This window comes from Molothrus aeneus, chromosome 1, assembly GCF_037042795.1.
Source record: "Molothrus aeneus isolate 106 chromosome 1, BPBGC_Maene_1.0, whole genome shotgun sequence".
In the NCBI taxonomy this organism is placed as follows: domain Eukaryota; kingdom Metazoa; phylum Chordata; class Aves; order Passeriformes; family Icteridae; genus Molothrus; species Molothrus aeneus.
The window spans coordinates 108057255-108081883 of NC_089646.1; the positions used below are offsets into that span (position 1 = coordinate 108057255).

General features: G+C 39.8%; 1 long non-coding RNA gene across 2 annotated transcripts in view; it reads left to right on the forward strand.

Moving 5' to 3' along the window:
- The first annotated feature begins 846 nt into the window (after positions 1 to 846).
- Positions 847 to 24629, forward strand: part of LOC136554491 (uncharacterized) — a 55051-nt gene continuing 31268 nt past the window's right edge. For both annotated transcript variants that reach the window (XR_010783340.1, XR_010783339.1), the window contains exons 1-2: positions 847 to 923; positions 2383 to 2466. This is a non-coding gene — a long non-coding RNA (uncharacterized lncRNA). The remainder of the gene's footprint in view (positions 924 to 2382; positions 2467 to 24629) is intronic.

Sequence of the window (24629 nt, forward strand, 5' to 3'; positions counted from 1 at the left end):
AACTGTAATTTAGACAAAAAAGACCATTAGCTGCACTCAGCAGCAATGGCAAGGCTGCTATTTTGCTGCTGTGTTAAAGCAGACCAAGGCCAGGAAGAAATATGTTATTTATGTTCACTAAGTTTTGGATAGACATCTTTTCAAAACTTACCCTGCTTCTTTTGCACTATTTTGTTCAAATAGATGACAGGCTCTGGTGAGAGGTCTTGCTCTGTGGCATAAAGTAGTTAACATTTTACAAGGATCAACCCACAAATCCACAGATGTTTCTGTGAGTGCTTCAAAGGAATGTGGAATTTTCTAAAATGGGAAGACCATAACATGTGGCAACCAACAACAGCATGGTCTTTGAATTTGATTCCTTCTCCTCGTAGACTGGACTCCCTCCAGAATTACCTGTTATCTCATTAGGACAGAATTACCATTTCTTCCACGGCCAACCAGCCACACACTCTGGATCTCCCTTTGGATGTCAAATACAGGAGAAAAGCATAAGTAGCTTTAGGTGATCTATTTACTTCTTGTCAAGGCTAGAGGATATTTCTTTTAAAAGAGCAGAACTCTTTGCTGATGCAGCCAAAGTCTCTTGGAATTGTTAAGGTAGACATTTTAAAAAACTATATGGCTTCTGACAGGAAAAGCAGAAGTTTTCTGTGGGAATAGGGCAGTCAAAAAGTCTATTCAGCCCTTACTACATCATTAAGGACAGGTCAAGGATTATGAGCTGTGATTGTAAGAGTCATGTGTAAGACAAAGATGGAGCAATGTGTCATTTTAATCACGGGAGAGTGAGTCGGAAGGGTATTTGTCTTGTGCCTTCTCAGGGAGAAATCTGTTTCCTCCTGCAGCATCGTCATCGCCTCGCAGCAGTTATTGGTCTGAACTGGCAGGTTCTGCTCTTGTTTCTGGACCTCTGGAGAAGGGTAAGAGCCCACTGTATCTTTTGATATGTTGCAATGCCTGGCTGCAAGACAGCAGACTGGGTATTGCAATGCAGTGAAAAAAGCCATCAGCAATTAAGCAGAATATTCATGACAGTGATTGAAGATGACTTTATTTCCTGCTGCCTTTGTTTAAAGAATGTCCTTTCCATATACTCATAATGTACACGACAAATGACTCCATAGCTGTGGGGGAAATACATAATGCTCTCTGTCTCTACTCCAAGGTTGACCACCAAATGATTAAAGCAGTGTTGTTTAAGGTTATTCCCAGGAAGGACTTGCTAACTTCTTTGTTATTGATGCTTATTTGGGCAATTTTGCCAATGTATCTTATGTCTGCAATTGAAAAACTTTTTAACCTCATATCTGAACTCACGTGTGTCTGCATATGTAAACATATCTATGTATATGTATAAGTCATTTAAAATATTAATTATATTTTAATGTCTTTCTGACAAAGAAATTACTGTGGAAACAAGCATGAGCAAAGGTAAGTAAATGAACATTTGTTTTAGCATGAAATCCATTCTATTTCATTGGAAAATTTGAACCTTTTGGCTAAATAAATTCTGAGAAAAGTTAGGGTATTTTTTTTTTTTTTGTTTGCCTGGGAAGGAAGGAAGGAAGCACCAGCAGGAGTGATTTGTCAGTGCAAATGGAAAACAAACAAACCAAACAAAAACCCAACCAAAACATTCCCGATTGCAACAGGTTGGAAGACATTGATCTCAATGGGAAAGAAATGATCACTGGTTGAAACCTCTCCCAATAATGTTTTGACATGGATTTTGTAATGGAATAATTTGAATAGAAATTTTTAAGAAATTATCTGACAATCTGAGAATTTATCTTTTTCAAGCAGCTCTCCAGGACTGGTAGCCTGTTTGTGGTATATGTTCTCTTTTGAAATAGAATTCCAGTTATTTTAAAACAGAGCAGAACGAAAAGCACTACAGACAATCAACAGATCTGATTACAAATTTAATGGCCTGATTCACCCCTGCTCTCCTTCAATTTTGGAGCAGTGTGAATCCAGTGCTTTTTATCTTCTCACCCCAGACACAATCTGGACTAGCACAGCAAGAAGCAAGTTTCTGGGAGCTTAAGCTTGTTCCGCTTTATTTGTTTTTTTTTCTGTTTTTTTTTTTTTGAGAGCAGCTGTCTTTGAGATTTGTGATCTTTTCTAAAAGCATGACCATAGTGATCATAAGGGCTTGGTGAATATATTAACTCTACTTGACTAAATCCTCCTTTGACTCCATTTTGACAGAATTAGTTCCGGAACACAGATTTAGATCTCCTCTACCGTGTATTTGCCAGATGTAGGATGAACTTTATAAGCACTTCCATTGCTTTGGACCCAAACAAGAAATATCACAATATGTAGTGTAAGCCACTAAACTCAGAAGTTAATGATCATTAAGATTTCTTATTCCAGGCCCTGAACTCTGGATATGGATTATCCAATGGTACCCACCTTCCCTTGCAGTCCAGGAACAAATGTGTGACCCTGGATTGACAGGTAAGTGGTATTTTGAGGGATCCATAAGTGGTTATGTGCTATCCCTGAACAGTGTTTTTCTGACTAAAAGACCTTTGTTGAAGGAGGTTGTATTTTAATCATAGCATCACGTATTTCTGAAAAGAGATGAAGCTTATTAGATCTCCAATGCAAAGACATGTAAAGGCTGAACATTTGGCTCAGGAAAAAAACAACCTGAACATCTAAGTTGTGGAAATTATATTTTCATCACATCTACTTAGCTATTAGCAATGATTTCTTTTGTTTAAATATGATGAGAACTCTCCTCTCCTACTCTTTCCTTTTATGAGGACTTTTTTTACCACAGAAACCATTAAGTTAATCCTTGATAATCCAAGAGAAAAAAAAATAGAGGCAGTAGTTCAAGCTGTTCTGTGTGTGTGTTCAGCAAAATGTGATACAACTCCACCATTAAAACTCATGGGTTTCTATCCAAATTCTAATAAATACTATATGATGTATAAACTCATAAATGTTCACAGCACATGAATGGGCTGCCTCTAGAAATTACATGGCTTGAGCACAGCATGATTAGATGCAAAGGAAAGGAGATAATTTGTTATGACACTTCAAAGCTTCTTATAGCACAGTACCCTCACCTACATTTGCCAGCCTGTTACCACAGGGCTGTGGATTGTTATTTAAAAGGCTTATAAAGGTTTTTCTTTCCTAAAAATAATGATGAAATCGAACATTGTCATTTAAAAATCTTTTTAAAATGGGGTTCTTATCTTCTCCCATTCAGTAGCAGTGCCTGACTTAGGGAAGGGAAGAGGATGTGCATGATTAGCTAATGTCAGATGATACCCTAAATGACACTGTGTAGTGATTAAGACACTTGGATTTTTCTTAACTTATATTTTAGTGTGATATAGAGGTGTTAAAATGATAGCTCTGGAGGCTGAAGTCTCCTCTTTGCTCAGCAGTGGACAGAAGACAGGATAATCTTGCCTTTGCTTCATTCAGGTTGGTTTTCCTCTGTCTTCTACAGCTGCCGTTTGTTTTCCAGTGAACCAAAGCTTGCAATAAGGATTTCTCAGGATAATTTGAAAATTAGATTAAAAGTGGAAGACCACTGGTATCTTTTTACCTAGGAATCCATTGTCTATAGCTTTTCTTTCTTGAATTCATGGGCAAGTGATCTAGAGGCAAAGATTATTTTCTAATAATCTTTGACTTCTTTACCTGCTTTCTAGCTAAAAATGTACCTTGTAACATGCAAAGTCTTGCAGACTGGTTTTGGTGTGAAAGTGTATTTGAGAAGAGACTGGAAACTGTTTCCACAAGTGAAAAAGCTGATTTACACTTACACAGAGAGTTTATTCAGAAAGGAAGTTTACCTAGGGTAAATGCTGGGTGGGAATGTTCTTTGAAAGGATGTTAATTGTACCTTGGTTCAAAGAACTCCTTGAAATTCCTGTAATGCAATTATGCTAAGTTAGAGGAAGTTAAAGGATTGTGTATTGGCAAAAATGCAGTTAAAATCCCAGCTGAAGTCATGTGTCAGAAGTGCTATTGATGATAACATTGACACCTGCCTCAGATAACTTCAAAGCCTGTGCTCTCTGTATGAACCTAAGTTCACTGAGCTCAGCTAGCAAAAGGACAAACCCAGACAGAGAAACGGGTACAGACGTCCAAGAAGTGCAAATGGAGCTGTGCCACTTAACAACAGCACATCAAACCCCAGCTCAGCACCTTTTAACACAGAGGACACAATGGTGAGCTCTACCAAATGAAACCCAACATCTGTGGACCTGCAGCTGTTCATCACAGACAGAAAGGGATCTCTGTGACTATCTGCTTTCTCCATGCTGGTGGGAATAATGAGATTGCTCTGTGTGAGTTTCTGAAGAAAGACAGAGTGCAAAAGACAAGTTCCACACTGGTTTCTGAAAGCACTGAGGTTCTAAGGTTTCTGATGTCTTCTGGGTGTGAGTTCCACCCTTGTAGGGGGCCTTCTTCAGACAGAATGGTGGCAGGCTTTTTTTCTGTCCCACAAAGTACTTAGGAAATAATGAGGTCTGAACTGATGAATGCACCCAGAACTTTACCTTTGGCAGTAAAACTCATTGCTCTGTGTATGACCCAGGGTTTTGTAAACTGCTGTTTAACAAAAATGTTTGTGCATTTTGAGTCTGCCTTGATTATTTCTTTCCTTTCAAACATAAATCCCATATTTTATTAATTGCTCCTCTGTTTGCCCAGTTCTGTGAAATTACAAGCTAGAGATGAGAAGCCTTAAGATTACACATCCTGTTGGGACTTGGCTATGTACTTGAAATAAGAGTGTCTTAGCAGAAGTCCAAATAATGGAAATATTAGTAAATACATTATTAACCTTTTTAAGTTAATAATCCCTTTTTAGAGGATTTCAGATTTTAAAAATAAGGTGGGAAAGGGCTAGATTTTTCTGCCCAAAGCAATTCTAATTATTTGGTTCAATGTCTGCCCTGTCACAGAGGCTCTACTTTTGGGTTCTCGTCCTTTGATTTCCCCCTCTGCACACAAACTGAAACATTCAGTAGTTCCCACCTCAGTCACAACCATATTTTCCTTTTTTGAGGAAGTCAGGAGTGGGAAAGTTGCAGAGCAGTCTGGGTATTGCCCAGTTTGGAGGTCCCCTGCAGGTGAGGAACATAACAAGATCTAGGACTACAGAGCTCTCCCAGCTTCTTTAGCAGAGATGCATCCAGCCCAGACCCTCAAATGCTAAGGGACCCAGGTCCTCACTCTCTATATTCAGTCTCTTTTTGCTACCCTCCTCAGCACTGAGTTCTGTCCATAGCATAACTTAAAGAGTGATAGCCATGGACTTCATGTGAGGAAATAATGGAGGATTTCAGAATTTAGAATTTTGCAAGGGATAGTACTCCTTCTTGCTCATACTGTCTTGTGTGTGTACACGCGCCAGAGGTGCTTCTGATCTGTTACTGAAATGAATTCTCAGTGAAAAATCATGTATGTGTAGTGAAGAGGAGAAAAAAATATCACAAATGCTCCCATAGTGGAACTGAAATATATGGAATCATAGAATCCAGATGACAAAAATAGCTTAATATTTTATGTAGTGCACTGTGGTTAATCCTTGTGCTCACAGTATACTTTATTTAGAATCACTGCAGAATTCCTCCTCTGATTTTTCTCCCTGAAATTAGACTGTAATGATATGCTTCAGACTTCACAGGAGCCTAAAGGTATTTGATTTAATTTATATCTATGAGTTTTGTTCTTTGTTCATTTATTTTAATCACTGTTGGTTTTCCCTCCCTTTGACTATCCTAGATTTTTGGTCTGATACATGATTGGTTATTCTGATCTAAACAGTTCTCTGCTGAATTCAGGCTCCCCAAAATTTCGAAGTACAGGAATCTCATTTGAGAATGAGTATCATTAAAAGGCAATGTGGGATTAAACTATCTCAGAAGCAGAATGTGCAGTTATAATGTTCCTATAATGTTTATAGTGGTAAATCCAATCCCCATGCTAGCACCTGAGTTTTTAATGAGATTTTGAACTTAGTCTTTTTAGATACAATTATTATTTTAAAAATATGTAAATATTTACAAATATTACAATGTGTTAGGATGCTGGCTTGTTTGGTTTTTTTTTTTTGTTGTGGTTAAGTATTCAGATGCATTATTTCATAAGGTATTCAAAGTTAAGCTGAAATATTTTACTGTTGTATGAAAAAATGTTTGGATACTGAATCTTAAAAAATTAAAGTGATTGATGCCAATTGCAAGAAAAAATAGAATAGCATATTTCACAATTTGAAACTGACATCCATTTGTATTTACTTACTCAGTTATCACTTTTCAGCATGCAATTACATTAATATTTTTAGATGTTGGATGGTTTGACATTTTGTTCCAACCCTAGACAGCCAACTATGCCTTCAGATGGGACTCTGCCAGCTATAAATACAGTCCTAGACAAGAACATACAACTTCCACATTAATATTAGTGACACTCAGAAACAGATTGCTGAGCTGAAATAATTAACTCCAAAGGATTCAGTGGCTTGTCCATTACTATGCTAGGTCGTAGCTTGAATATATGCAAGAGTAGAGAACTGAACAGCATGCATATCTGAGGGGTTAATGGCTGCTTTCATTGGAGAACTGTGGTCTGGTAAATCCCTGCAGCTCCCAGCAATTTAGGAGCATGGGATACAGGGGAAAAAGGAGTGTCTGGGCCATGGAAACAGATTCTCATACCATGCTGCTTTCCACAGACATTGCCATAAATCAATACCTTTATTTACTGTTTGCAACTGTCCATTTGCTTGGAGCTTACACTGTCAGAAGGCTGCTCCAGACTGTGACTTGTACAAAGTGAGAAAATTTTCATTTAAAAATTAATTTATCATCAGTGAGCCACAGCTTTGTCTTAAACTCTGTGCTGATGTGTCTAGCATGGCAATGCAAGTTGATTCACCAAAGAAACACAGGGAGGCTTCCCTAGCAGATGGACAAAAATCTTAGTCTTGCTAGAATACAGTGAATACAAAAACTTCTGGTCACTGCCAGATAATCTCTGTAATCCAAGTTTTGAATCTCACTCTGCATGAGACGAATCAGTTCTTTGATGACAAATAAAAGCCTTTTCTGCATTGGTGGGATTTATGATTTCCTTTTCAATAAACAGAGGGATGTTTTATTCTTTTGCATACCAAACTCTGAACATGAGACAGTGTTCTAGATGGCTTACTGCTTGAGAGTTTAAAGACTGTAGGAGACATTGCTGCCTTGCAGAAACGAGATTTAGAAAAAGAAAGGTTAAGATTTTAAGTATTTTTCTCTCTGTTTTGCTCCTTATATTACATATGCCATGTCCACATACATAAGTAAAAAAATTTCAGGAGTGTATTTTAGCCACAACAGATAGCTTCTGTAGGTTTTTCTATCTCCCTCTGTCTGTGTCGAAGCCATTACTCCTGAGATTGGTGAACCTGTATTTGTTGTGCCAATATTGGTGAACCAGTAGTGCCAATATTTTTGTACTCTGCACACAGAGAGTAAAGTCCTGTGAGCAGAAGATGCATTTAGGAATACTTCAGCCCTGGCAGTCAAAGGTTTCACCAACATTGCTTCACTGAGGACAGAAAATTCAACAGTAGCTGAATTGCAGAGTTCCCAGAAGACCATTTTATTCTAAATCTAGAGTGTGAGAACTTTTGCTTTTAAATCACTGTGCCATGCAGTTAGAGCAAAAGATGTCATAAAAGCAGCATTTACTTGTCTGGATTCCTTGAATTTCTCTTCCACTGTTTATAATGGACTTATCTTGTGCTCAGAAAAATGTGAAAAAGCCTTTTACAGAAAGGAGTAGAAAGACATTTTATGTTCCTTTTTACTGATTACTTTTCCTTGATGCTAGGAAACAATTATTTTAAGTGGATTACTTCCAAAGAATAACTTAATTTGATAATAAAACAAATACTACTTTCCCATTTATTGATGAATCAAGCAAGGTAATTGGATTTATTACTTCTGAATCTATGAGTAATCCTGTTTCCAAATCACATATGTGTTTCCTCCTCTGCTTTTATGTTTTTCAGGAGATGACAATTATTTGTTCATTCTCTTTCAGGCAGAATTTTTTTTTTTATGGACAACAACAGACTTATGCACAGTTTCTGAGCTCAAAATAGAGCTAATTTATACTTAACACAATATACTTCCTTGGTGGAGAAAAGCTGAGTTTCAGTCATTCTGAGTAGGTAAAAATACTAGTTAATTAAAACATATCTTGCACTAATATCTACAGTATGCACACAAATTGGGGAATAGATATAGCATTGTTATGATGCTGTTTTATACTATTGAATGTCTGGGTCCTGGAGGCTGAGAGGCCCTTGGGACATATATCCCAGGATGTATTACTTCTATCCAGGCTGTATGTAGGATATGCCTTTTCTAGGCATATGCAGCTAATTTGGGGAGTGGCCATGCTGAGTGTTATTGACATTTCTCCTTCCTCTGCTTTTCAGCTTTGTACTATGAATCCAGCATGCTTTAGAAGATGATGGATTATTTTAGACATAATAAAATAATGGAAGATTTTTCAAATAGCTGAATTAGTCAAATGTTCTTTTATTAGTAGTTAATCTGGCAGCATTTAAGAATTCCTTTCACTTGGAGATCTCACAGCAATTTGCAAACATTAGGTAAACTTCTTAGAATCTGTACTTAAATTCTTAATTTGTTTCATAGGGATTGTTTACATCTAAAATGGTCTACCAGTAGAGCTATACCCATTGACACCAGCATGTTTCTGAAGTGGAAATGCAACTTCCATTAGTAAAACCGTTCCTCTTTCAGTAGAGAATAAAATCTGTTTTTTGAGGAACTAAGTCTCCATATTCTGGTTTTAAGTGTGATTTATTTTCATACTCCTCTTCTGCTCAGTAATACTCGCAAAACTTTTAAGAGTAGATCAAATCATGGGCTGAAAGTGCTAAAGAAGCTCATTCAAGCTCAGATTATTTTCTTCTGTAAAGGACAAATGACCCTTGTGTTTGAAATACATTACTGTATTGATGGGATTCATTGATCAGCATAGGCCTTTGGTCACTTGACAAAGAGGGAAATCTGTTACATTACCCAGCTCCATCACCTTTTCTCTCTGCATCAGTATTGTACTCTTGCCTGATAAAGTGTTGCTTAAAAAGGGACTTCCAGAGCTGAACGAACCCATCTGTAGAGCTTGCATTGAAGAGCCAGCTTCTGTCATGTGGAACCATAACAAAATTGCATCTGCTGCAAGGCACACTCTTCTGTTAGCTATCATGGTTTCACTATGCATCTGATAATATTTAGACATTTCTCCCGGTCATGTTCTGTAATGGTGGTCAGCAGTGAAGGATAATAATTCACTTGGGAGTTTCCAGGGTTTCCAGGCTACCAAGCCCCATTGTGGTTTTCAGTTAAAACATTTCAATCCAGCTTTTCCATTTGTAGATGTCATTTGAAGCCAGTGCTGCACTTTCATTTTTTTTTTTTTCAAATGAGAACAGAATGTGGTGTTTGAACTGAAATACATTATTGGGTGGAATAGAAGAAGGGAGAAGGAAAGACATGTTATTTGCTATGAAAAACATGCTATGGCCTTTGTGGTGCCGTGGCAAAGTTTGCTCCTGCTGAGTCTACTAAAAGACCCAAAGCCCTTATCCACATTTCCCTGATTCCTACCACATTTTTCTCTGTGCTTCCTTCTATGAAGTGACAGAAGAAGCCAGGTCTTTTGGACTAATGTAATATACTCTTTCCTCCTCAGTTGCTTCTGTCTCCCCTCATTGCTCCCAGAAAGGGAGGGACTGTTACAGACCATTTCAGGGCATCCTAGGGCTTTCTCACATCACTTCCAATGCATTCCTCGCCTCCGGTCACCCAGGAAGAATTGGCTGTGTTTGATTTCTGTCTCAGGTCACTTGTCTCACAGCTACGTGCCAGGTCAGTGCCAGTGAATTGTCCTGCATGGCAGAGCTTTGGTATACAGGCTGGGGGGTCAAGTTTCACACGCTCAAAAGGAGTTGGTGTAAAGACAAAGAGGCACAGCGTGTGTTTCAGTGCCAGTAATGAATAAACTACCACATCAACTACACAGCATGAACATCTTTATCCAGCTGCGTTTATAAATTATTTTCATTAATTATGGTTGTTCCTATCACTTGACACAAACAAGGACTTTTTTTTAAGTGGCTGTTTTATTAATCCATTATTCTTCTGAAGAATAATATCTGCCCTCCCCTCCCTGCCTTTAACTGGGCAGAGATACATACTTTCGAAAATAAATCTCAAAATGCAGCCCTGAAAACTACTCCTCTTTGAATCATCACTTATGAAAGAAGATACCTTTTTCTTCTGTCCACCATGAATTAAAATAAAATTGCTTATAATCTATCTTTTAAAAGCCTGTGGTCAAATTTATGCCTGGCATCACAGTGCAGGAAACAGCATAATTTCACAGTGGATGAACTCAGTCTCAAGAGTTTAGTTGTGCTTTGAAAGCTTTTTGATGTATAGTTGTACTTTATTTATATTTTTAATTTTTTTTTATTTTGTTTTACTTTTTTAATACTAAGGGTGTTTAGGAGCTGAGTCAGTAACCTGAACTTTGTAAAACTGACTCTAACAGGAGCAGAGCCCTAATAAAGCTAAAAGAATTTTTGCCTTTGTGTCAAAGATTACAGTGCAAAACCAGCAAAAAATAGTTGTTTTCAAGATATGCATTTTGAGAGAATGGAAATACTTCTGCAATTTTTGACTACAGAGAAGCTTTTTGAATTCAGACAAATGCATTTCACACAATTCATTTCAGGGCTGATTCATTTTATCTGTGTGTCTCCTGTGCCAACTGGAAACATTAGGCCTCTTTAAAAAATGATGGGGGATAATAAATGCTCCAGGCATTTGTTTTGCTGAAATGAAGTAATGGCAGGGAAGCATATGGTGAAATATATTTTTAATTACTTTTCAACAATGTTAAATGTTTTCTTCTTATTTTCATATTTAATGTTGTTGATCAAGCTTGCTAAATAGGCAGCTCTTATGGAACACACTACTTTGTGCAGTAACACATGGCTAATTTTATGGGCAGTACTGTATATCCCTGCATATCAGCACTATATTAGCTGTAGAACTTTGTTTATGATGTTTTGTGCCATCCAAGGAAGCTGGGATTGTGAGGGGGGCTGTTTTGTTCCTGTTTAATTTTTTACCCACTAATCCCACAACTCTCAATACCTTTGTTCAGAGGTTTTGTTTTCTTATATTTTTGTTAGTGCATGCAGAGCAGGAAATATGATTCTCTTCTGTTAGACTAAACAAAAGGAAATCCACCTGAGACTGAGAGGAGACACCAGTCTCCCTTTTAACAGCTTCACTTCTAAATCAACCTTCCATCCCCTTCCTTCATCTCCCTCCCTGCAGCACAGGTTCCACACTAAAGCAAAGTGAACAAAGGACACCTGTTCCCAGCCCTACTAAAGAGAGAAAAGCTGCTAGTGCCTAAAGGCTAAAGCTGAGCTGAAAGTATTATGGCTACAGGTGGTGTCCATGCTGTGGATATACCTGCACAAGGGAAACATGAGCCTATTGCTCAATTCCAGTAAATAACAACTGAAAAGTAAATGACATCACAGGAGGGTGGCAGGGGGAACCCAAGGCACAACAGTCACCACTTGTCTGCACATATATGTCACGTTTTTAGGATGCTCACAAAGGTTCTTTCAATACAACATATAAAGACAAAGTAAGAAAACCTGGCAATTTGCTGTCAACACTTACAGCAGGCGACCGCATTCTCCCCTCACTTGTTACAGACCTGGCACAAATTCTTTTTCTGAAGATGTCATAGTCATCACTAGTATGAGCAGAGGAATGCTTCTTGTAGCACGCTGTGGAGATCCACAGTGCCAGGCTATTTCAGACCACTGAGTCCTTTCCAGAGATAAGAACTCCTCACAGAGACTTCTCTGTAGCCACCACCCTCTTTTTCAGCTTGAGTAGCTTTTCTTCCTGCAGCCATGGCAGTGTGGCAGAAAGGAGTTGGGATGTCTCTCTCACATGTCCAGCACTTCCTGTCTTACTGCTAGTGATTCAGGGGATTAAAGCAGCAGGATATAAAGCAACAGATGGGGATTTCATTCATTCTCTGTGCTTTGAAAACTGACCCTGAGGAACACATCCATTGTTATTATTGTGCCCTTCAGTATGCTGCATGCAGATTTCAGTTTGAGGTGGGAAGGGGATGTCTATGGGTCTGAGGCATTGGCCACCACTGAGGAGAGGAACACTGTGCTGATAGCTTATCCACATTATTCAAGCAAAAAAACAGCTTGTAGCAAAGGTCAGAGCACTGAACATGTAAAAGATACTCCTTTTTCTCCATGCCTTCCCCTTCTCACTGGGAACCAGGGCAGAGTAGCAGAAGCAGCCAGGGTGGGAGTAGGAGAAGTGAAGCCCGATATTTGTCTTGTGATAAGTTGCTGACAACTCAGACCTGCCCCTGGTACTGGGAAAAAAGCCAACGAACAAACAGAAAAGGGAAGCACGAAGTTGCCTGAGGGAGGAGCAAGGCCATGGCAGTCAATGGCCTGTCTCCCACGCTGCCTGAAGCTGCAGAGGAGGAACCAGGCAGCTCTGGGACTGCTGGTGTGACTTTTGGGACACACTTCTCTGGCAGAAGAGGGAACCACAGCCTTTCAACCTCAGATCAGTGGGGCAACCTTGTGTGGGTGGTCTCCCAGAGGGAGGAGAGAATTTCCCAGAGTTCTTTCTCTTCCAAGGTTGCTTGCTGGAGGGCTCCCCGGGCAAATCCAGGGCTTCAGCTGCAGAATATGGAATGAAAGAAACAGCCTCCAGAAATGGTCTCATTCTTGTTTTAACAGATACCAAAGGGAAAGATTTGTCCCAGGGAAGCTTTGGCTTCTGGGACTCATAACTTGGGAGTGCTGTGAAGCTTTCAGAACTGGGATGTGGGGGGTGTCATGGTTTGACACTGGCGCAATGCCAGTGCCCCCATGAAAATACACTGTCCCTGGTGTCTGCTTGAGATGTGACCAGGAATAAGCAAAGCAGGCCCCCACTTAGAAATAAAGAAGAGAAAACTTTATTAACCAACCTACAAATATAAAAAAGCAAACAGAAAGAATTCTAAAAAGCAACAGAAAGAATGAAAACCTTCGAAAAAATTTTCCTCCTCTCCCCCCCCACCAAATTTCCAATACATCCATCCCTCAGATCACCAACTCTCAGTCCATCACCACCCTTTAGATAATCAATTCTCAGTTCATCAAGGAGAGAGGAATCCCTCTTGTGCAATAGGCTTCCCCTGGAAACACAGTTGAGACCTCTTGTGTTTCCTGTCACATGTGGCACCACCTGGAGATCCTTTGCCCTTGTGACATCTTCCTTCCATGTCCAGTGCTCTCACCACTGTGCATGGACCAGAGCTGCTTCTAGGGTTTTCCTTTCAAGGGTGCTTTGTCCAGTTCCAAAAAGAGCACAGTCTCTCACTCTCGGGACACCTGTGACCCCCAGATTTCACCCCCTGGGACCGAGGGGGTCTCAAGAACAGAGATCTCCTGCACTGAAGATCAAAGGCACCAACCACCACCCTCATCATCCATTGTCTCTATTCATGCACTCCCATAATATCACTGCACTCTCTTGGCTCTGAGCCATTGCCTCCCCCCTAAATGCAGTCTCTGTGTCACAGGAAAAAATGGTTCTGTCCATGGCTATACAAGAAAAGTCCAGCCAAAGGCCACTCCATCATCCCCTTCCACCTAGGATTCTTCTCAACTCTTCCAACATCTTTCACTTGCACAAACTTTCATCACACTTGCCCATTCAGATCCAGGAGGGTCAGTATTTGTAAGGTTTCCATTAGAAGAGAGGTTACAAGAAAAGGGTTAAAATCTCAGGCTCAGCCTGCCCAGAACTCCCAGGACTTCTCACCGTGCCCCTGCTGCACTCCCTCCTTCTCCGCCGGCCGGCCGGGCTGTGCTGCCAGCACATGATATCAAATTTCAAGGTAGCACAGGTGCTCTCTCTGTCTCCTGGTGCCGGGGGGGGGTTTGTGGGGGTGGCTGCCCGATGCCTCTTGGCGCTTCTCCACCCTTCCATCCCGCTCCTCAGGGCCCAGGCCTACCTCACCCGGCCGCATGGCTCCCCTCCCCCGCCCAGCCGGCAGCTGGGCAGGGGAGGCCTGACCTGTTTCCCCGGCAGAACCCAAGAGAATGGTTTCCTCAGAGTCCTCTGCTTTTAACCCCGGTGTTCTCAGAGGTGTATCCACGTCCCCAGTGGCCACACCAGGTGCCAGTATTCAAATCTGAGCACCCCTTGGTTTGACCACAGCATCCCAAAAAACTCACTTCCTCTCAAACCATGACAGGGGGTCAACATAATCTTTTCCAGAGTTTTCGCTTTTAATCTCCACATGTAAAGAATTGGGTCAGTTGTGCATGGCCAGAGACAGCAGTTCCCCTTGCACTGTAGATTGCATACTGGAGATAACACTTCCTATAAATCAAGACAGCCTGTAAAAAAATGACAAAAACTGTGAAGTTCAGCTTGCCAGGAAACTGTTATCATGCATGTGTATTTTTTTTAGGAAAAAAATAAATTTAATATCCACATCCCGTTTTGTCAATCTTTTAAAACCCCTGACAGGGATGTGAATGTTGTTCAAGAGCTATTACATGTCATGATGATAATTTGTTCCTTTTGAAGAGTGTGATGTCTAAGTCGTTTTTGATGATTACATTTCCTTGGTCTGTATTTATTTGAAAGGCACTTTTCAGACCTGAGAATTGTTTCCAAACAGTATGCATAAATGATTAGTAGTGCTTTCAGTCATGCAGTTTCATACCTTTTCCCTTTAGATGTTAGTCTACTTGTGAAGACTATGCCCTACCTGGTGAATAAAGAACAGATCTTAACTGCTGCAGCAGCTGAAAGATTTGGAATTACTTAACTGTAAAACCAATCACTTCCCATAGAATCATAAAATCATAGAATTGTTTGAGTTGGAAAGGATCTTACAGATCATCTAGTTCCAGCCTCCCTGCTATAGGCAGGACACTTTCCACTAGACCAGGTTGCTCAGAGTTCCATCCAACCTGGCCTTGAGCCCTTCCAGGAACATTCACAATTTCTCTGTAAGGTCTCACGATAATCTCTCCAGGCTGAATAACCTCAGCACTCTCAGCCTGTTTTCACAGGAGAGGTGTTCTAGTCCTCTGATCATATTCATGGCCCTCCTCTGGCCTTGTTCCAACAGGAACTTCTTTTGTTGGGGACCCCAGAGGTGGACACAATACTACAGGTGGGGTCTCACTAGATCAGGGTAAAAGGACAGAATTGTGTCCCTTGACCTGCTGGTCACACTGTGCACTGTCAGGTTCCTTAGATATTCTTGAGCCTGATCTTCTCCTACAGCTGAAAGTTCTTAATTTTCTCAGTTCTTCATTCTCTCAGTCCCTGCCTTTGTCTTCTTAACCTGGGCAGTGTAGGTGGAGCACTTGCCAGTGAAGACTGAGCAAAAAAAAAAATCATAGAGTACCTCAGACTTCTGCATATTCCAGGTAACCAGGTCTTCCATTTCCTTCCAGAGACAAGCAGCATTTCCCTAATCTTTCTTTTATCACTGGCATATCTGTAGAAGCTTTTATTGTTGCTCATGACATTCCTGGTCAGATTTAATTCTATCATGGCTTTAGCTTTCCTATCATGATCTCTGGTAGCTCAGACAATTTCATTGTGCTCCTCTTAGGCTACTTGTTCTGGCTTCCATCCTGTCTAAAGTTTCTTTTTGTGTTTGAGTTTGTCCAGGAGCTCCTTGTTCATCCACAGAGGCCTTCTAGTGATTTTGCCTCACTTCCTCTTTGTTTGGATACATTGCTCCTGAATTTGGATGAGGATTCTGGAGAATTAACCGGCTTTCTTGGGCCTCTCTTTCCTCCGGGGATTTATTCCCTGCTATCTTACCAAGCAAATCCCTGAAGAGGCCCAAGTCTGCCTTCCTGAAGTCCAGGGTAGCTTGCTGTGAGCTCTCCTCACTGCTGTAAGGGTCTCAAATGACACCAATTCATGGTCACTGCAACCAAGGCTGTCCTTGATCTTCACCTTCCCCACCAGTCCCTCTCCTTGTTGGTGAGAGCAAGGTCCAGCACAGCACCTCTCCCCTTTGGTTCCTCTGTCACTTGGAGAAGGAAGTTACCATCATTGTGTTCCAAGAACCTCCTGGATTTACTGACCTGCTGTATTGACCTTCCAACAGAAGTTCCCCCTTAGGACCATGGTCTGTAAATGTGAGGCTGCTCTTATCTGTCTATAGAGCACCTCAGGCACTCAGTCTTCCTGGTTGGCAGCCTGTAGACCATGCCCACTATAAAGTCACCTGCCCCTGCCCTCCCTTTGATCCTGACCCACAAATTCTCTGTTGTCTCCCCATCCATCCCAAGGCAGAGGTCTATGCACTCCAGCTGATCTCTGATGTAGAGGGTGACACTCCTTCATCATTTCCTCTGCCTGTCCTTCCTAAAGCATCCTTCCCTCCCAACACTCCAGCCCTAGGAGCCATCCCACTACTTCTCTGTGATCACGGCCCTGCAGGTGTGAAGAATAAAATCAGTCAGAGCTCTGGGCTATCAAATCCTCCAAATATTTTACACAAGCTAAGGATGTGGTGTTGAGCAGCAGAATGCTGTGCAAGCCACTGCTGTGCAATAAATGCCAATGCTTCAAGCACAAGATTTCCTGTTTTGAGCTTCAGTCTATCTCCTACATGTGGCATAGTCCTACTTTGCAGCTACTGTGCTGCAGACTCTAAATTGTCTTCTAATTTTTCAAATTTAAAGAAACACAGTCTGTTTAATTGTTTAATGGTTCTCTAAAGAACCTAGGCATTTTACACTAGCCTCACCAGAGTAAATGTTTGTCCCAGTCACCTGCCTTTGAAAAGAAGGTTCTTCATCATATCAGTAAAGAAAATATGAGTACTGTGATTTGTTTTTCTGCTAACTGACAAGCAGCATTTCAGTTTGGATAGAACAGGTATGTGTATTTTTATTGTTCTCAATTACTGTTTTGTTTTAATACTGCATTATTAGTGTCCTTTACCATTTGACAAGAACAAAGGAGCAACTTTTCTTGAGAGTAGACCTTTAGATTCCCTTTAGCTACTTCAAACAATAATTTAACACCCAGTGAATTGTCAAAGCCAAAAAAACATTGTGTTTTAATAGAACATATTATATACTGAAGTCTGTATAACTCCTATATTCTGATGAATTTTAGACTTGCATCTATTTGGGGGAAAAAAAATGTAGGAAACAGTTGCTGAGCAAATTGTCTTTCAAAAGAGATATGATGGAGTAGAGGGATGGATTTTTAAGTGTGCAACAAACATAAGATGCATGTGAAATTCATCATAAATAACTCATTTTATCTTTGTCACCACTAGAAGCAGTGCATCTGATAGCTTTTATAGTAGTTGTTGGTTTTTTGACCAGCATTTTCATCTCTGCTCATCCTGTTCCTGAATCCATTCTTTGTCCTTCCCTATCAGATTTGACACCTGTTTCCAAATGAAATATGCCCTTCATCCTTTGGTTCTTGAGCAGCTTCTCTTTTCTTTTTTTACCTTTTTTAATTATTTATGTCTGCAAATTATATTTCAACTCATATGACAGGCTTCATGTAATGTGGATGTACATGTTTGGGAACAAGGGGACAGGGTTTCTTCACTTGTTGCTGAGATATTTAGGTAATGGGCAAATGTCATTTAAGCACACGTTCTCTGAAATGCAGAAAAGGTCTTGAATGGTGTCTCCTCTTCCTGTTGCTGACAAAGTGTCTTGAAATTTACTCGATGCCTCAGTTCTTCTATGTGTCAACTTGTGGCTGCAAAGCTGGAGGGAGGAAGCACATCCTGCAATTTTACCACAGAGGACAAAAGAACAAATGTCTCAAATCAGAGAAGAACTGAGTGGCCACCATTATGCATGGAGATGAGGAATGGCACAGCTGGAGTCATGCATACAGTTTCAGATGGCACTAAAGTGTTTATCCGGGGTTGGTGAGAGGGTGGAGGGAAGCACTGGTGTGACATTTTTATTACTCTGGTAAATCCATTCCTAGTCCTTTAGCCTTCTCCTTCCTTTTAAGAAACTAAATACGTCCTTCAAAGGGTCCTTCAAAGGACCCTGTTCATCTATTTAAAATGAATTGTAAATCCTTTCCTGAATTTGGGCTTGCATCAGAAATGGGCTAGGAGAAGAAATTACCCAGCTCTGGGAGACAAACCAGACAGAATCTGTATAACATGTACCCCCTTAAAATTAGTTACTGTCTTCTTCTAAAAGCAGTAACAGTATTTGAATTGTCATCTTGATGTTCTTAGACTGTCAGTTTGGCTCTAACTAAGCTACTATTTAAGGCAAATTTGCACGGGGGTAAGAAACTTAGAAAAATAATCAACTAGCTGCTTCTATCTATCCTTTTCCAGTGAATTATTTTCTATTTAATTCTTGCTGATGTTTATAAGCAAATTTATTGTGGATATTTTTCAATTTTTTAAAAATATTTCTTTGTTCTGTAAAATTTGCTTGCTAAAGGCACTGTTTAATTTCAGGTGAGGGCTCCAAGTCATAGATACTTTTATAATCAGCTAAAAAGGAACAAATGCACACCTCCAGAACTGTAAATTTCAATACCTCTTCTGACTGCAAGACAGTATCATTTTTTGAAAGCATAACAGTATTTCTAAAATCAACTTAAAGAACTTACTTGCAAGAGAACTTATTTTCTGTTCCAAATAATCTTTAATCCACAGTGCAACTTTGTCATCCATAAAAAAAGGGAAATTAAGAGAAACATTAGATGATCCTAGCATCTATTATGCATCTTTTTATACGTTGAAGGCTTTCTGTAGAGTCTGCTTGTTTCCAAGGAATGAAAATTGCTTATTATCCTGGATAATGAAAGAGAATGTCATCATCTATAATTTTTAGTTTAGGATACTTGCTGTACCCTTCTCTTATAAAAGCGTTGGCAGAAAAAAGAGTTCAGTAAAAGAAGCAGCTCTTAAATATTTTCTTAAATAAAAGAGGGATTTGCTTGCAAGTGAGATTTATATGTCTTTGACAGCAAAATATATTGGAACAACTTTCTTTAATGACAGATTGTAACTTGACTATGAATGCTATTTACTGAATACAATTCATGAGTATTAAAGTTATTTTTTCAATGATCATAGAAGTGTGCTTCTATATATACACCTAAGTATATAATTGTACCCACCTGTCTATGTATGAGTGTGTGGGTGTATTGTATATGCGCTTATTGCTTTTTTTAACACAGAGCTTTTGCAGTACCTAGACATTTTTTCTAGCCTGCTCCTGTTTTATTTCCCTCATTAAACTCTTGCAAGCTAATCTCTATAGCATAAGAAGGTTTGCTTTAACACCCTCTGCCTAAATATGACAGTTCTGTAAACAGCAGCTGTATGTGGTCAGTCACGAGATCTAGAAATCAAAACTACATGGGCTGTAGTCACAGCTCATGAGACAAACACGATGTGCTGGAAATTGACTGCCAGACAGCCTGGATTTGATAAGTTGCACTAGACTGTATGTCACACTTTCTACAGCAGTAGCATTTCACACACACGCACAAGTGTTTATACGATAAAAAAAAAAAGAAGAAAAAGAAAAAACAAAGGCAAAAGGAAAAAAAAGACAAGGAAAAAAAAAGGAACCTACTCCAAACTCTATGATTAAAATTATTCAACTAGAAGGACATTCTTAGGAACAAATTTTTCAAATGTTTGTGCCTAAAGGGCTAGAAAACCAGTTTAGACCTAAACCCCCGTGAACATCAGGTATTCAGAGCAGTTAGCTCTTTGCGCATTTACAGAGGTGAGCTTTAAAGATGTGACTGCAGTCAGCCAGCAACAATTTATGCTTACATGGAAGAAAAAAGCTCAGCACTGGAACAGTGAACCCAAAAAACTACGAGATGAAGAAAATAAGAGTTTTTCTAATATGGAAAATAATAGTGAAAAAGAGTATTAGTATTGGTATCAGCAATCAGAATAGGAGTTCATAAAAAAGTCTCCTCGCAGTCTCAGTCATGGATTTTTCATCTAAGCCAAGATAGCTTTAATCCATCTCACTGACATGTCCTGCCAGGCTCAGGCTAACTCAGCCTCTGTTTTGGATCTCATTGCAGGGATGTCAGACTTGAGAAAGAAGGCTTCAAAAATGTTGCAGGTCATTTCTAAACACACACACGTGCAAATCCCCTGTGGTTAGCAGGTATAGCATGTCCCTGCAAGCACACAGGCACAGCTGGAAGCCAGCTTCTGACTTCTGTCTCTGCCTAATTAAAATTATGCTAATTCTAACAACATGATTACAACTTTGTAAAACAAAACAAATAAATGTGTTTTCCACAATGCTTCTTTATTCATCTATCCCTTCTCTTCACCCTCTGACAGAAAATAATGGGAAAGGTCTGATGGATAGTAAAAGAAAAGTGAAACTGTTCCTGGCAATTCTTCAAACATTTTTGTAGGGCTTTCTGTTTGAAAAACATCTAAGTTTTTCTGGAATATTCACATCCCATTTTTTTTCCAAATTCCAGCCTAAGCAAGGTGAAAATCCCAAAACCTTCAGCCACATTGCGGCTCCTGCTGTATTCAATATCTTTGCAAGCAATACTGAGCTTTCAAAACCTTTTGGCCATTCTTCCCATACTTACAGAGATCCTAATTAATTGCATTTGTGGTGTGCAGGTGATGCCTGAGAGGCTACCTGGAACGGGGGCTAAACAGTGTTAAAGGAGTAAAGTAGGCATTTATTAAAAGGCCTTCAAAGCATACACCTTGGGCAGTACAAGAGCCTGGCCACAGCTCTACCCAAGATGGACCCAAGATGGACTCCTGGTCATGAGTTTTCACACTTGTATAAGTTTTGGTCCATTTACATATTGGGGTTAATTGTCCAATTACAGCTTCAGGTCATGAAGTCACATCCTCCTGGTTTGCTCTCTTCAATTCAGTGTTTGTACTTTTGTGTCTGAAGCTGCAACGGTGTCCTTGGTTCTCCGTCTAGAAAAGAATTTTTATTTTGTTTTGTCTAACTAAACTGTGAAGAGAACTTACTAACACTTTATATGTAGTTCAGAGTTACATACTAAGGCAGTACAGAATTGGAAAAATAAGAAAACTAAACTTAAGGCATCACAGGAATGCTGTTGCTTTGTGAAGAGCTAGAAAATGTTCCCCTGGTGCAGGAGTTGACAGGAACTTTTGGGTCTCCATCTAATTAGGCTGTACACTGCTAGGAAGCAGGAATCATGCTGTGCTTGCTTGTTTGCATCAAGTCAGACACACTCCAGCACAGCTCAGGTATTTTGTATAATGCAGGTTTAAACCTTTTTTTTTCCCTGAGATGGTGGTTGGTGAGGGTGGGGAATGAGAGAAAAGTTTTGGTCTCATAATTCACCAGTCTTAGAGAAAAGAAGGTAGATTCATGTTTCAGCATTTAAATTATCATAAATTGTAAAGATTAGATACCTTTTATTTGTAATGTCTCAATTGTTTTATCTGCGAATTAGACAGAACAAATCTTCTTTGTAGTGTGGCCATAGCTATGAAATTGATCTACAGGGGGAGGTAATCTTGGCAATTTTTGCAACAAGAGAATGTATATTCCCTTTTCTGAAGCCATTTCATGTTATGAAAACTGGATGCTGTACCTGTGATGATAGAAAAGTCCATAATTTCAAGATAGTCCCAGCTCAGCCATTGTGTTTTCTAGTATGCAGCCTGCAGTCTGTGCTTGGAACTAGAGTCCACAAATGGAAAGTAGACTGTAAAACAACTGGAATTCTGGAATAGAAACCTTAACTTCATCCTTCTCCATATATTTGACTGTTTGGTAGTTCTACCAGCTTACAGCTGCTGTTAGCACTTTTGCTGGATATCTGCATTCAAGAGCACTCTTCTTGTGTTTTTTTTTTTTTTTCACAAAATGATAACACAGTGCTGGGACTGAGGAAGGTCAAGAAATACAACCCTTTGTAGTTTGTGCACACATACACAAAATTAACCCTCACCCACACAGACTGCAAACGCAATATGCCTTTTTTGGAATCTGAATTTGAATTCTTAGATGCAAAAGCCATCTCTGTGCCATCAGCCCATGGCCTCCCTGTGGTCAGTGTTTCTCACAGGTGGCAGAGGTTTGGCAGGACCCCTTCAGGAGCACCGCTGTGGCTCCATGGCTGCAGGGAGCACCTGCAAGTCCTTAGTTTGGCTGAGAGCTGCAAAGCAGGTGATCCTCTGGCTTTGTTCCTCATGGGGTTTGACAGTTTTACCTGCTGTCTGGGTGCTGACACCTTGGAAATACCCACAGAGTTGGCTTTAGGCCTCACAGATGTTGTGAATCCCACCTCACATCACTCCCATATCCAGGGAATTTTCACCAGGCTCCAGGAGAGATGAAGATTTATTATCGTTAGGAATGCTCTGCTACAGTTTATGCCATTTAGTTGCCTTCAACCAAAGGACAGCAGGGAGGGTGATGAATCCTAATGCTGTGACCTAGAGGAATTATTTCAGAAGGAGAGGGTGGAAATTTGATTAAATTATGATTTTTTAGAGTGGCAAGGAAATGGTCCTAATACCATCAACTGTCCCAACCTGCTTGATCCGAGCTGTTGGGGTCCAGGTCAGTAGGTCATCTTTGACTACAAAAGAGGATCATTTCTACCTTAATGAGGCAAAGATGGCTTATTTCCGTCTAACAGATGGCAGTGGATATGAGTCATGCATCTGTCTGGGATGTATTTTTCTAAACAAAGTAATTTGACCAGCAGTTTCCAGTAGCCCCATGCTCTTCCCTATGTCTCTAAAGTTTGCACGTGCTTTATAGACTCTGACCATTACTATTATATCACATTTGAGAGGAAGGAAATAAAACATAGCGCTAAAAATATCTTTATTTACATTTGGGAACACCACATTGTTTCAAATCACAAAAGCACAAATGTGGAACCTGCTTGAAGTCCTTATATTGGTTTTTTGGTCTTTTTGGTCTTCATCTTTCTTTCTTTTTTTTTTTTTTCTGGCAGTACTCCAACCTGCAGTGGGAAAGGAAGCAGAGGATGCTCAAACTGTTTGTATATTTATGGAGATATTTGACTTTTAACAAGTTATTCTGAGAGTGCTGGAGTTCTTACTAATGATTTTGTATCTTCTAATTATTCAGGAGCTCTGATTGGGATCTTTGCTGCAGTGGTCCTGCAGTGTGGATTCTGGAAGTCTGATAAAGTGAGCTTTTGTGTTGCAAGTGGTCTCTCAGATCTGCCAGAGCATGCAGAGAGTTTCTCTCTGCTGCCAGTTTATGAGAAACTTGTAGAAAATTATCTTTGTGCTTTCTACCTTTCTTCACAGTTGAGGTGAGCCACAGGATTCAAATGTGTACACACTTGTACACAGTGGAACTGTTCAAGCCTTACTTCCGGAGGGAATCAAGCTAGAATGATATGATTACTCTGGGGCTGCAAGGATTTTCAGTTCTGAGATATTGCAAGCTGACAGGTTCAGAAGTAGGGTCTGTCTCCAATTTGATTTTAGAAGCTGATTTCCCTTTTGATTTTAAGAGCTGCTTTCTGAAGGAAGTAATGGAATTTTACATGAAAAACCAATTTGCTCAAAGTATTTTTTTTAAGTATTAAGTATTTTTTTCCTTTCAGCATCTCTGAAAATCACCAAACAGATAGTTTTTCTGAGAAGGATTAGTCTAGGATATGACACAAACTATTTCTTCCTTAAGCAAGTTTGAGCAAAGATAGTGAAACACCTGGTGTTTTTCAACTTCTGCTATAAGTGGACTGAGCTTTCCTTGAGCTTAGAAGACTAAGAGAAATAGAAACTAGAGCAAGGAACAAACCAGCAATCTTTACCATATAACAGATTATTTTGATACAGGTCTAACTGAAAAAAGAATATGAGTTAGGATTCTATGTATGTCCTTGAGAAGGTAATTTCAAGATATTTGTATCCAGATTTCTAAGGCAGTACAAGTTACATGACTGTAATGTGTACTAGTGTTCTGTCAAACTTTCAAATCTGCTGGCAATTTCAACCAGATTTGACTGTAAAGTAAAAAATCTGAAGCAGTAGTTAGTCCATTTCACAAAGGTAAGTATATCCATCCTTGAGGGGAAAAAAATTTCCTCCACATCCCTTTCCAGTTTTAGACTGGCATGGTAGATGAGTGAGGTGCTTTTAAATAGCACCTTCCCTTCCATTTTTGGAGTCTCCCTTGCTGGAGACATTCCAAACCCACTGGGATGCATTCCTGTGTAACCTCCTCTATGTGACCCTGCCTGGTGATTGGACTAGATGAACTCCAGAGGTCCCTTCCAACTCCACCTATTCTGTAATCCACTGTTGTTCCTGGAGCTGTGAACTTTCCAGGACCTCTTCTCACAGACACTTGAGTCTAAGCACCTGAGTTAACAGCAGTTTCCCTCCAGTCAGAATAATGCTGCAGAGGTAACAAAACAAAGCAAAAAGTGTTTGAAATGCATTTGATACTTTTTGCATTTAAAAGATGA